Source organism: Typopeltis vanoorti, chromosome 24, assembly GCF_054136105.1.
Source record: "Typopeltis vanoorti isolate ZY-2024b chromosome 24, IOZ_Tvanoo_1.0, whole genome shotgun sequence".
Taxonomy (NCBI): domain Eukaryota; kingdom Metazoa; phylum Arthropoda; class Arachnida; order Uropygi; family Thelyphonidae; genus Typopeltis; species Typopeltis vanoorti.
Window position 1 is genome coordinate 80,178,958 of NC_143572.1, and position 13,815 is coordinate 80,192,772.

General features: G+C 34.7%; 1 long non-coding RNA gene across 1 annotated transcript in view; it reads left to right on the top strand.

Annotated features, from left to right (window-relative positions):
- Positions 1-532: 532 nt before the first annotated feature.
- LOC150093449 (uncharacterized) overlaps positions 533-13,815 on the top strand; it is a 30,189-nt gene continuing 16,906 nt past the window's right edge. The window contains exon 1 of the long non-coding RNA XR_016550452.1: positions 533-590. This is a non-coding gene — a long non-coding RNA (uncharacterized LOC150093449). The remainder of the gene's footprint in view (positions 591-13,815) is intronic.

A 13,815-nucleotide genomic window follows, 5' to 3' on the forward strand; every position in this document is an offset into this window, starting at 1 on the left:
AATTGTATAGCAGAGTATATAAGTTCTTTTCGCTATGCCCTTAGTATTATTTTGGCCTAGCTACTCACTGATGAGATCTCAATAAAGATCGAAACCGGTCTGGGTAGTTACCTCTCACCATAATATAAAACATCATACATCTCCTAGGAGATGGGTTTTACATTATGGAAAATACTAAGAATAGCGATCAGAACTTTAACCACCTTTGCTTCGAGTTGCCCTAGTTTGTACTATGTACTTGGACTACGTGCTTGTACTTACGCTAGTAGTCGCCGATACATATATAGTTACTATATTCAGCATGAAACTCTTTGATTCCGATCTTTGAGTTCCTTATTCGGTTTTAAAACAATGTGGGATTTAATATCCCCTTATAATATTACCTTAATTTAAATAACGTGTACATCGTTGAAAAGAAGCCAATTGGCTATTTATTTTAAATAATATAATTTTATATTATATTACTGTTCTCTATCCGATTGAATTTAATTCCAACAGGTGTCGCACATATCAGTGGAATTCACGAGCAATGTGATTGTGTAGCGAAGTGTCTGTAAGGTAGTCCTTCGATGTGGTTAAACTGGAAATTCGTAAGTACATTTTAATGTGTCATGTATCTTATCAACTATCCCACAAGGTGATATAACTGCTTATTATGTGCCCTTTATAGTATCCTAACAGTCAATGAAAACGATCTCTAAGACCGAGCACTGCCACAACTTTTCTGACCGACGTACATGGCAGGTGCTAACGTAGTAAATGGCGATATTCTGCGAAGTATGCGCATATAGGTGATTATAACCAGACTATTATAAATTGCGTGAACTCTAATTGTAACGTTTTTGTTAAAATTAGAGTTTTATATTCTTGCTATAATTTTTACTGCGCAAAACAGTGAAGTTCAGTACTAAAAATTATCAGAAGACAGAAACCTGAACTGTCAATGTATTATATGGAAATTTAGAGAGCAATCAAGTTCACAGTAGTCAAGTCATTTTTCCGAAAGTGGTATGCATTCCACTACAGACCAGTGGTCGCAGGCAAATATGTCCCTCAGCCCTGATAGCAGTGTAGCTACGGAATCGTATCAAATTTCAAAATTTGCATATCATTCATTTTCTTAGCTTTTAGTTATAACAGTGCAGCTAAACAAAATTAGGACTCATTAGCATATTTTGAATTATTCCATTTCTAAAATCGGACTCTTTCCTTCCAAACGGTTACTTTGTTATCACGCGAGTCTAATGGAAATCGATGCGGACGCATAACTGCATGAGACGGCATCTCGTATCCGGATAAGTAGGAGCGGACAAAATAGAAGTTTTGCATTCATGGAGTAGGTGAAGCACAGATTAGGAGGATAACGGCTCGCTACTCGAGTGCCAATTCAAGGAGTTAGCAATTTTTCTTCATGAGGAATTATACTACCTGTTTCTTTATTATGCAACTATGTAGACCGGATAGATTTCGCATTTTTTCTTTCAAATATTTTTCTTTAACCTTTAAAATGGTGCAAATTGTAGAACCACCTGAAAATATCTTCAGGACTGAATATAGTGTTGTACTACTTACCCAGGTAAGATAATACAACACCAGGCAACTCGTAGCAAAGGTCGAGCAAGCTACCAACACTCCTATCCCAGTATCTTCCATAATGCAAAACACATCTCCTTGTGGATATGTATACTGTTATGCATTAAGGGATTGGCCACTACCCAGACTAGTTTCGACCTTTATTGAGGTCTCAACTTTATTGAGTGAAAAAAGAAATGGATGAACTTAATGCATTTGAAATGAAATAAGAAAAATCAATAGAACAAACTGGACAGAAAGAAAAACAAATGAAAAGGTCAAAGAAGAACTTAACTTTAAAGAAACAATAATTACCGCACTAAAAAAGCCCCAATTAATCTGGTTTGGACGTGTTTCAAGAATGAACCCAGGAATTCTACCGAACATTGAATAGTGGAATCGAAGGACTGCCGAGCAGCAGAAGACCAAGAAAGAAATGGATTGACAACATTAAAGAAAGCACCTACTTCATCTCTAGAATAGAATCTCATAAGAAGACAACAGACAGAAAGAAATGGCAAAGATTCATCTTTGAGTCAACCCACCATGAGCAGAAGAGAAGATAATTTTCTGTTTCCTTTTTAATCTCGTTTTTTTTTAAATATTGGTATTATATTTTTTATTCATTCTACCAGAATTTTTTTTTTGTTTTTATTTGATTGTATACTATATCTAAACTAAATGAGTTATAATTTCTTTACTATTTTTTTAATAAATCATTGATATTATCTAGACCTCATGATTTCCTATTATTCAGTTTTTAATTGCATTTTCAATTTCATGTATTTGTTTCTTCTTGGTTTGTTTACCTAGTTTTACTTTTATTTCACCTATTTAATTATAAAGGTCTTTAAAAGAATTTTCTAATTCTTCTATTTTTACTTTTACTATTGGAATATATTCTGCTTCTTCTTTCTTTTGTGTATTAATAAATGTCCACATTTGTTTCTATATACCTTAAATTTCATATTCAAGTTTTTTTGTATATGATTCCCAAAATTGATTTTTACTTTCTATTTTCTTTTGATTAACTTTATTTCTTTATATTTCAATTATCTGTTGTTTTCATTTGTAGATAATTTTCTTTCATTAATATTCTTATTTCTTCGTTAAAGCATGGAGTCCATCTTCTTAATTTTGATACTTTTTTTTTAACCTCTAATATTTCTGTTGCTATTTCAGTTAAATTTGTTTTAAAAATCTTCCAGTTATTTTCTACGTGTTGTTCGCTGCTTAGTGAGAATCCTTTTAGTATGTTGGAACTTTGTTTTTATCTGTTTTAGTAGAAACATTATTATTATTATTTCGGGCAACTCCAAGGAGTCGACAGCCTCATCAAGGGAGGCCCTAACATCATGTCAAGAACAACTATTCAACATTCACACAGTATCTATCATACCTTGCCTTCAACTCATTCACAGTCATAGCACCCACAACAGACTCTGGCAGCTTATTCCACTCATTCACCACTCTCCAAGTAAAAAACCTAGCTCTAACACCCCTGCTAACCACATTCTTGTCCAACTTCCATGTATGGCCCCTAGTCCTCCCACCACCAGTCCTATTCTCAAAAATATCTTCTGGATTAATCTTATAGAACACCTTCAGTAATTTGAATGTCTGAATCATATCACTCCTTTTCCGCCTATCAACCAATTTTTGCAACCCACAAATCTTCAACCTGTCCTCATAAGGTTAATTTCGCAGACCTGCTATCATCTTGGTCACTCGTCTCTGGAACCTCTCCACCTCCTCACCATCAAGAAGAAACCCTGGCACCCATATCTGGGCACAGTAGTCCAGATGGGGTCTTATCAAGGCTCGATACAGAGGAACAAAAACTTGTTTGTCTCTGCTTGTTAATGTATTTTTCAGAAGCCAAGTGATTTGATGAGCTGATTTAGCCTCTTTTGCGATGTGCCCCCTAAACTTCAACTCCCTATCCACCAACACTCCAAAATCCCTGGCCTCATCAATCTCCTGGAGTATGGTTCCACCAATGTGATATGCTGCTGCTAATCTTTTCAACCACAAAATGCATAACCTTACACTTTGCCAAATTAAATCGACATCCATTTTCTTTAGCCCAGTCCTCCAAACTATCCAAATCATCCTGTAAAATTTTGACATCCTGTGCACTCACAATTGCTCTACCCAACTTTGCATCATCAGCAAACAAGTGAACACTTCCTCTCAGATCCTTACCTATATCATTGATGAACAAATTGAAAAGCAGTGGTCTAAGAACAGAGCCCTGTGGCACACCACTAGTCACAAGCCATCTTTTAGACTCCACTCCTGAATAAACCACTCTCTGGTATATCTCCATCAACCACCCTTCTATCCATCTCACCAACCCTGTATCCATCCCTATCTGCTCCAGTTTGCTGGTTAGGGTTCCATGTGGTATCCTGTCAAATGCCTTGGCAAGGTCCAGTAGAATCACTGTAAACCCATTACCCTTACCAAGTTCAGCCATCACTGTGTTATAAAATGTGAGCAAGTTACTGAGGCATGATCTACCCTTCACAAAGCCATGTTGTTCTCCATACAGTATCCCATTTTCATCTATCCAATCCTGTATTCTTCTCTTGATTAATTTCTCCAATAACTTGACAATGAATTCAGATATGCTAATCGATCGGTAATTTTCAACAGCAGTCTTGGAACCTCCTTTATGCAGTGGAACTATTTTCCCCTCTTTCCACCCCATCGGGACTAAACCAGACCCGAGACTCAAATGAAACAAAATGGTCAAGGGTACTGACAATTCTTTAGCTGGTTCACATACGACACGAGCTGGTATACCATCCAATCCCACAGATGTGTTGACATTGAGGTTTTGCAATAGACTACTCACCTCCATTTCATTCACCACAGTTCCCATATAATCTATTGGTTGCTTCATTTCTGGATTGTCACCACCTGGATGATATATTCTTGTAGAGACCTCACTCAGTAATTCAACTATATTAACTGATTTGGTTACCTCCCTATCATTGGCATTCTTTAAAATCATTGTGCCATATACATTTTTTCTTTTACTTGCAACATATCGAAAAAACTCTTTGGGATTTTCTTTAGCCTTGATGGCCAATGTTCTTTCATAATCCTTTTTTGCTTTTCTTACCACACTCTTTACCCTTTTGGCCTGCGCTTCATACCGTTCATGTGCCTGTCGGTCATCTTTATCCTTAAATTCCCTTTATAGTTGTTTCTTCTTTTGCAGCTCAAGCTTAATGGTGTTATTCATCCATTTAACCTCTAAATGATTTATTATTCGGGCTCTAGGTATACAGTCGGCCATTGCTTCATGCAAACACTTCTTAACTGCCTCCCATGCACTATCAACTTCTAGCCCTTCCAGTAGTACATGCTATGGCACTGAACCAAACACACTCCTAAGCTTGTCATACTTACCACCCTGATAATTCCACATTTACCCTGTCTTAATTGTTAATTCCACACCTTTAGCCACCTCTCAAGTCAAGACCCTATGATTACTTTCACCAATTGGTGGCAACGTGGTCATATTTGTTACAGATTCTTAGATTCAGTTACTAGATCAAGCACTCCCTGACCCCTAGTATTTTCAATGATATGCTGTCGCAGATAGTTATCCCTTAATATCCACATAAAATCCAATCCCTTCGCCAATGTGTCCTCTTCTCACTCCAATCAGTGTTACCATAGTTGAAATCTCCCATAATATTTACCCTCCTTCCACTCATTTCTTCTATTTCTTATGCATACTATCTCCACCATCTATTCCATCACCTGATCTGTAGGAGCACCTAACTATATATTTTGTTCTGCTAATTTCAATCTCACACCAAATAGCATCAAATGTGCTCTTTTCTCTATCCTGCAGTTCCACTTCTATTCTCCTTGGCTGTAGCTCATCAGCTATCATCAATAACGCTCCTCCCCCATTTTATTCTCCCTGTCACTCCTGAACACACCATATCCCTCACATTCAATCCCACTGGCTGTGTCATCTTCTGTCAGCCATGTTTCACTAATGCCATTAACCTGTGGTCTGGAAGTGCCAACCAAGACCAAAAATTCTTCTTTCTTGTTCCTGATACTTCTGGCATTAGTATACATGAATTGCAGAAGCCGATTTGTCCCATCCCTATTTTGATGCCTTATACTAACTAGCCTATTCTGATTTGTGGTCTTTCCTACTTGCTTAGGCATATTACACACATTCACACACTCAACTGTCTCCCTAAAGCCTGCATATCTTTCCCCTCCCCCTTAACAATGCTAGTTTCCCTTATTCTGCACATTCACTTCCAGTACATTTGACAACACCTTTTCAAGTATCTGTACACCAAATCCATTCAAATGTAAACCATCCTTTAAGTTACTAAAAGTTTTTTATAAGATTGATGGAAGGGAAATGTTTCAGCTGTGTTGATAGTGATGGACGACAAGAGGCCTGGAAATTAAGGAAAAGTATGTTAACAAAGGTGTGAGAACAAGATTTTTTGCATGGAGGGTAGTGAAGGAGTGGAATTGATTGCCTGAATCAGTTGTGAGTTCTTCTTCTGTAAATGAAAAGAAGAAGAAATATGATGTATGTTGTTTTGCTAGTTTGGGTCTCCCGCGATGAGTCTACTGACTCCATGGATATACCTGCAATAATAATAATATCCTTTCTTCTTTTAATAATTGCATGTTACATTTTATTTTCACCTATTTCATGTAAAGTTTTATTTCACATATTAACAGGTTGTGGTCACTCCCAATTTCTGCTGATGTTAACACTATAACATCTTCTATTTCTGATGGTTGTATTACTTTATAATATAATATAACCTATTATTGATTCCTGTCCTCTTTTGTTTCCAAATGTTATTTTATGCTGATAAAATGCATTCATTATTTCAAACTTATTTGATCAGAATTGTATCAGTGTTCTCCATTATTGTTTCTTGATTAAATCTTTGCATAATTCAGTTTATTGATATATTTCTTATTCTTGCATTTAAGTCTCCCATTATAATTAATTTTTCATTTGGTTTTATTTCATGTACTATTTGTTGTAGGTCCTGATAAAAGCTGTTTTTTCTTTTCTTCCTTCTTCTGGAGTGTATACTGTAATTATATTTATTTTACATTACTTTTTTACATTTATTTCTAAATTACTACACAGAATTGTGGACAGACAAATATTTTAAAAAAGACAACTGGCAAACAATTAATGAAAAGGAAATAACTAAAGAAGAATTAGAAATCAGCCTGAAAGAAACAAGAAACGGAAAATCACCTGGAGAAGATAAACTAGGTTCAGGACTATATAAATATGCAGCAACTAGATTCAAAGAAAGACTTATTATTTTTAAATAAAATTTATTCAACTGGTATCCCCCCAATAGAATGGAAAAAAGCAATTGTGATTCCTCTGTTTAAAAAAGTTAATAGAGATGACCCTAAAAACTATAGAGGTATCAGTATACTAAATTCCTGTTACAAAATATATAGCAAAATCTTAAATAGCAAACTAATGTAATATATTACGAAAACTTTTTAGAAGTACAGAATAGATTTAGAAAAGGACGATCATGTATAGACCTGGCCTTTTGCCTAAAATTAATAATAGAGAAAAGAAGAGAATACAATTTAGAAACACGTATTGCATTTATTGACTTTCAAAAAGCATTTGACAAAGTTAAAAGAAACATATTATTTAACATATTAAAAGTAAGACAAATACCAAATAATATCCTAAAAGCTATCATATACAAGAGGGATAAACCAAGGGGTCCTACAGGGATGTCCCCTCTCAGCACTCTTTTTAATATCTACTTAAATGAAATAATAATAAAATGGAATAAAAATTTACATCAAGGAATTAAACTTTCTCCTACAGTAAACTTAAACACTCTCCTCTTTGCCGACGACCAAATAATAATTACAAATTCTGAAGATAAACTACAGAAAGCTATTTTAGATCTAAATGAGATATCCAAAGATTATGGTATGATAATATATATTTACTTCTGGATTTTGCTAAGGCTTTTGACAGGATACCCCATAGAACACTGTTACGCAAATTGGAGCAGATGGGAATGGATATTAAATTGGTGATATGGATAGGAGAGCTCAGGGAGAGATACCATAAGGTGGTGTATGTAGGAGCCGAGTCCAGAATGAGGCAGGTGACCAGTGGTGTGCCTCAGGGCTCTGTGCTTGGGCCAATGTTGTTTAATTTGTATGTAAATGATATAGGAAACGGCTTAAAGGGAGATATTCAGTTGTTTGCTGATGATGCAAAGTTGTGTAGTGCAATAAAAAATCAAGCTGATGTTGAAACTTTGCAGGAGGATTTAAATAAGCTGGTAAAATGGGCAAAAGAAAATGGATGTCAGTTCAATGTGGAAAAGTGTAAAGTCATGCATTTTGGGATTAAAAGATTACCAGCTGTGTACTACATCGATGGAAAGGTACTTCAAGAGATTGACGAGGCTAGGGACTTAGGGGTATTGGTAGATAGGGAGATGAAGTTCAGAGGACACATTGCTAAGGTGTCCAAGATTGCACATAGGATTACTTGGTTGTTGAGGAACACACTGACATCCAGAGATAAAGAGGTTATTATTCCCCTTTATAAAGCATTGATACTTCCACATTTGGATTACTGTGCTCAGGTCTGGTCACCTGGATTCCTTGGAGATGAGGAGGCTGTGGAGAGGGTTCAGAGAAGAGTGACCAAGTTGGTGAGTGATATAAAAAATGCTCCCTACTTTGATAGATTGAGAGCTTGTGGATTGCAGAGATTGGTTGATAGGCGAAGAAGAGGGGATATGATAGAAACATTCAAATTACTAAAAGGTTTTTATAGGATTGATGCAGGGGAAATGTTTCAGCTGTGTGATAGTGATGGAAGAACAAGAGGTCATCTCTGGAAATTAAAGAAGAGTGTGGTTAACAAAGGTGTCAGAACAAAGTTTTTTGCCTGGAGGGTGGTGAATGAGTGGAATTCATTGCCTGACTTAGTTGTGAGCTCTTCGTCTGTAAATGAATTCAAGAAGAGATATGACAGATATTGTTTTGCTAGTTTGGGTCTCCCGCGATGAGTCTACTGACTCCATGGAGATACCCGTAATAATAATAATAATAATAATAATAATAATAATAATAATATCAACAGAAAACTCAAAAACTATGGCCTTTAAGGGACAAGATGCAGCAAGAACTAAAATTGTAATAGATAACAAGATCTTAGAACAGGTGAATTCATTCAACTACCTAGGATGTACGATCACATATGAAAAAGATATAAATGTAAAAATTGGAAAATATTTAAAAATAACAGGTGTAATTAACTCTATATTTAAACCAAACCTAGTTCAAAAACAAACCAGATTAAAAGTATACAATACATTAGCCCTACCAGTCTTAATGTATGGAAGTGAAATCTGGACAATAAAACAAACAAAGATTAACAACAGCAGAAATGAAGTTTATGAGAAAAACTGCAAAGTATACCCTATTTGATCACAAAAGAAACAAAGAAATTATGAAAAAAGTAAACCAAGAACCAGTAATAGAAAAAATTAAAAAAAAAATAAACATAAATAGATGGAACACGTTCAAAGAATGAAAACAGAAAGATTACCAAAACAAGCTTTAAAGTACAAGCCATTAGGAAAAAGGAAACCGGGATGTCCTCTTAAACGATTCAATGATGACTTCTAAGGCCAGAACAAGCCATGCTAGGCCTAAATCCTTGATACACATGATGACGATATTTATTTTACCTCTTATCGTTTTTTATCCAGACTATTAATATTCTTTCATTTATATATTTATATTCTTCTATATTTTCTTTTCACATTTTATGTATTACTGTTCCTACTCCAGGTTTAGCTCTATTTTGTTTTTTTACTCTGCTGTCTATAAATATTTCTCTTTTATGTTCATTATTCCATTTCTTTTTGTTTGTTTCTGTTATGCTGCATATTTTAATGTTTCTTTTGGTTATTTCTTGAATTAGTTCTTCTTTTCCATTAATTCCCCATACATTCTATGTTGCTAGTTTTATCATTCCATATCATATTCTGTTTCATTTCCGATCGATATCCAATTTTCCCATCTGATTAATACTTAACTTGGTTTCTCGAGCATTATTGTTTTACATTCAATGACAAGTTGCTAGCCCAATCACCAGATGCCTCCCACGTTAGCCAGGAATATTGATGTAGCCTGCATGCCTTGGGTGGCCCTTCTGGAAGACCAAGCTTCTGAAGGTACTTCACCCGTTACCTCTCCCTGATGATGAGGTATGGGTAGGATTTAGTGAGGTATTGCATTATATACTGCATAATTCTCCATAAACACCCTTAATTCCCTTCACCTCACATAATTTAAAATAAAAATTCCTATCCAAAAAATGTGTAAAGATTAAAACTTGTTAAGCGAGAATTTGTAAAGTGAGAACTACTTTTATTATTTTTTTTAATGAAAAAGTGTATGTTAGAAAAATACATGTGTTAACCTTCCAACAGGCCGGAATGCCTATTTATATATGTTTAGCAAAATCTGAATATGATGCATGTTCTGTTGAAAGAACATGGATAAGAAGTGTGGTTTGGGCATCATGTTCATTTGAAAGTGCGATAAACCTTCATGCGGAAGAGAATTTGTGATTATCGCTGTGTCTCATTTGCCAATAACAAGAAATGTTTTGTTCCATGCTGGACTTTTACTTATATGGGATAGACAAAAAATATACAATTTTTTTTCCTTCTTTTATTGTTTATTTATCTTTAAATATTTATCTTGAAAAACATTTTTCAAGATAAATATTTAAAGTATTTTGAAAAAAAAAAAAAAAAAAATGGGCTGTCAACTTTCCAGATTTTGCTGTTTTGATTTTTATTGAAAATCAACTTTCGTACATAACCTGAAGGAAGCACTTTGATGACTTTGCTTTATAGACAAAAATATGAAAATCTTTAATCACATCAAATGTGAAGTGATACTGGGAAAAGTATGAAATACAAAATTAGATGAAATTGGACATAATTCAGTTACTTTCAGAGGTCGTGGTAGCTGGAGGGTGCGGGGGGGGGGGGGGTTGGATAATACTTAAAAACAAAATTTTAATCAATTCCCTGTAGGACATGTCTCAGATAAATATTCATATGCAGAAATTATGTTGCTTTCACTCACAAACGATTATTTTGTAAGAAACAGCATTATTATTGAAATGAGCACTCTAGAAGTAACGATAATAATAATTTGTTTTGTTTTACAACTATAAGTTCATATGAAATACCATTGAATATAATTTTGCGATATTTTAAAATTAACCTTGAATAAAAATGTAATGCGGTTTAACATCTTGTTCATAAAACAGAAAGAATTGTTCTCAAACAACAGCAGTATATCTCAATCTGTAAGAATAAGAATGTGACATGCATATTTTTGTACATCGTTAGTAGTGCAATATAAAATAAAAAGTAATCTTCAGAACTTACTTATTGCAATAGATTTTGCTTGATAACATTTTTTTTTTTCAGAAGATTTTAAAACAATTGTTTAACACAAGGGTCCTTTCCATTCCATTTTTTTTGGGAGTGGGGCCAAAAAGAACTGAATACCGGCAACACATGCACAAATTTTTTTCTTAATTGAAATTTCTCTTTCTTTCTTAAAAAGCTGCATCAAATAATTTGTTTCCGATAATAAAATTGAAATTGTGATTATTACAATTTCAATTTTATTTTCAATTTCAATTTTATCTTCAAATAAATATTCTATCAGATTGTAAAAGAAATATTGGAATTTCTATTTAGGAAAGAATTGAAAATAAAATAAGACTGCTGATGTATTATGTAACACTGTTTGAGGCTCTAAAGAAGTGGTCTTTCTTTCTCAGTAGCTTTTCGACTTTACCTACAGCTGAGGAGATGTTAAGAGAAAAGTTATTTCTGGCAGCAGTAAAAGTCATAATATTTGCAATATTGTAAGGGGCGGGGGGAATGGACACGAACAAAAACTGACTTATTAAAATGAACTTTCTTTTTTTGTGGCATAAAAAATAAATATAAATAAATACTTAACGCAATGCATACATTCTTCTTTGATTTGAAAAGTGATAATTTAAATTTTGAACATACCAGCATGAGAAATAATATTCATGGGGTGTTTAGCAGTCAACAATTCAATGAATTACAAACATACAGCTGGATACCTGTGCAAATCTGTATGCACATGTATCTAGCCTAACTGGCAAATGCGGACTGCATGTATAAAAAGAAATTCAGCAGTAGTGTGTGTGTGTGTGTGTGTGTGTATACATATATATACACACACACACTACTGCTGAATTTCTTTTCATACATGCATCAGGCATATATATATATACAGGGTGTTCGGGATAAATTTGAGAGTTTCGTAAGGAAAAAGAAAATCTTCTTTGTATCTATTAAATTTAATGAATTGACAAAAAAACATTACAGGCAGAGTTAATTACAATACTATCAACAAGATTTACTCAAAATAACCACCATTAGCATCGATCACAGCTTCAATTCTGCTTCGGAACCTCGAACAAGCTGATGCTACAGTCTCCCTGGGAAGGGCCGCAAAAACTGTTTTAATTTTATCCATTAACTGGGCTTTTGTATTACTGGAAGTGCGATTGGTGTCTTTTTCAACTGCGCCCCATACAAAATAATCCATGGGGTTAAGGTCTGGGGAGTTTGGAGGCCAAACATTTGGACTGGTGAAGTCGTAGAAATTTTCAGACAACCATTTTTGACTTTTCCCAGAGGTGTGGCAAGGGGCCGAATCCTGCTGCCATACATACGGCCTACCATTGGCTACCCTTGTTATCCAGGGCTTGACTACAGTTAGCAACTCCACGAACAAAGCCCGAATTCCAATGCCAGGGTTCTTCAACACCTGTTCCTGCAGATTTGCGAGGAATTCTGCTGTACGAACGCAATCAGATCGTCTGCTAGGGATCTTTCTTCTTGCTACATCCTCGTAGTCACCATTGCAAGTCTCTAGTTCATGCCTGATTGTTTTTACTGTATTCAGGGAGCATTGGGCAGCAGTCGTAATATCCTTATTTTGATGGCGGGCACGAATCATCATGATACAAGTTATTCTCTTCCATGATTCAGGTGGGTTCCAGCTATCCATCCTTTCTGACATCTTGTATATGAATGAAGAAGGGTCCAAACTTTTAAATGAAGAGAAGTGTGTGTTAATACATGTAACTTACGGAAAAATATAATTAATTATAAATATGTCAAATTTATCCCGAACACCCTGTATATATATATATTTTTTTTTTTTTGAGAGACATCTTTTTTAAAAGATTTTAAAATGATGAAAACCAAGAGATAAAATGTAAAAAATTCTGTTTAATGAAGCACAGTTAATGTCATCTTCAAAGAATACTTCTTCAGGTGCACAATCAGAGGGAAGAAAGAGCTAAAAATTGCAAAAGAATAAAAATCTATACATTAAAGTATTAGCAGATTGACAATTGAAGGTGTTCTGGGTATCTCCTCATTGTTCGGTGAACAGTTGCATTCAGCATTTTATGAATACCAAAGTTGGATGGCACCTGACTGATTATAATTAAGATTGTTAAGATGTATTTGATTGATGATGATTTCTTGGGATTCTACAATTCTTCTGTCTAGTTCATCACAGCAGCAAAAGCTATTTTCAGATTTGTACCACAACACTGGATGAATGATGTTTTCTTCATTATTGTCAGCAGAATTCATGACATGGTTTGACAGTGCAATAGCTCTTGTTTTGCCATACGTGATGTCACTTTTATGTTCTTCAAGACGTAATTTGGTGGATTTTTCTGTCTGTTCAAAATAATGTTTATTGCAGTTGCACCAAATTCGGTAAACTCCGACATATTTCAGGTTGCTATGTTATTGTTTGGGCATACTTAGCAAGGAAGGGTGTGAAAGAAGTCCGGATGGTGTAATTTTTAAGAACTTTGGCCACTTTAGGTGAAATAGAGCTGATATATGGGAGGGATATGTATCCTTCTTCACTAGTACTATCTTTAGTATGGCGAGGAAGTGGATTGAAAAATAACTTAACTGTTTGTTTTCGAATAACCATTTTGCTGAAAGTTAGTAAGAAGAAACAGGCTCCTTTTTTGTATTGTTTTTATAAACAAAAAAAAAATGTGATTTAGCCATGGGTAATTCATTTCCGAAATTCGATGCAGCGTAAATTTTCTCCAATTTT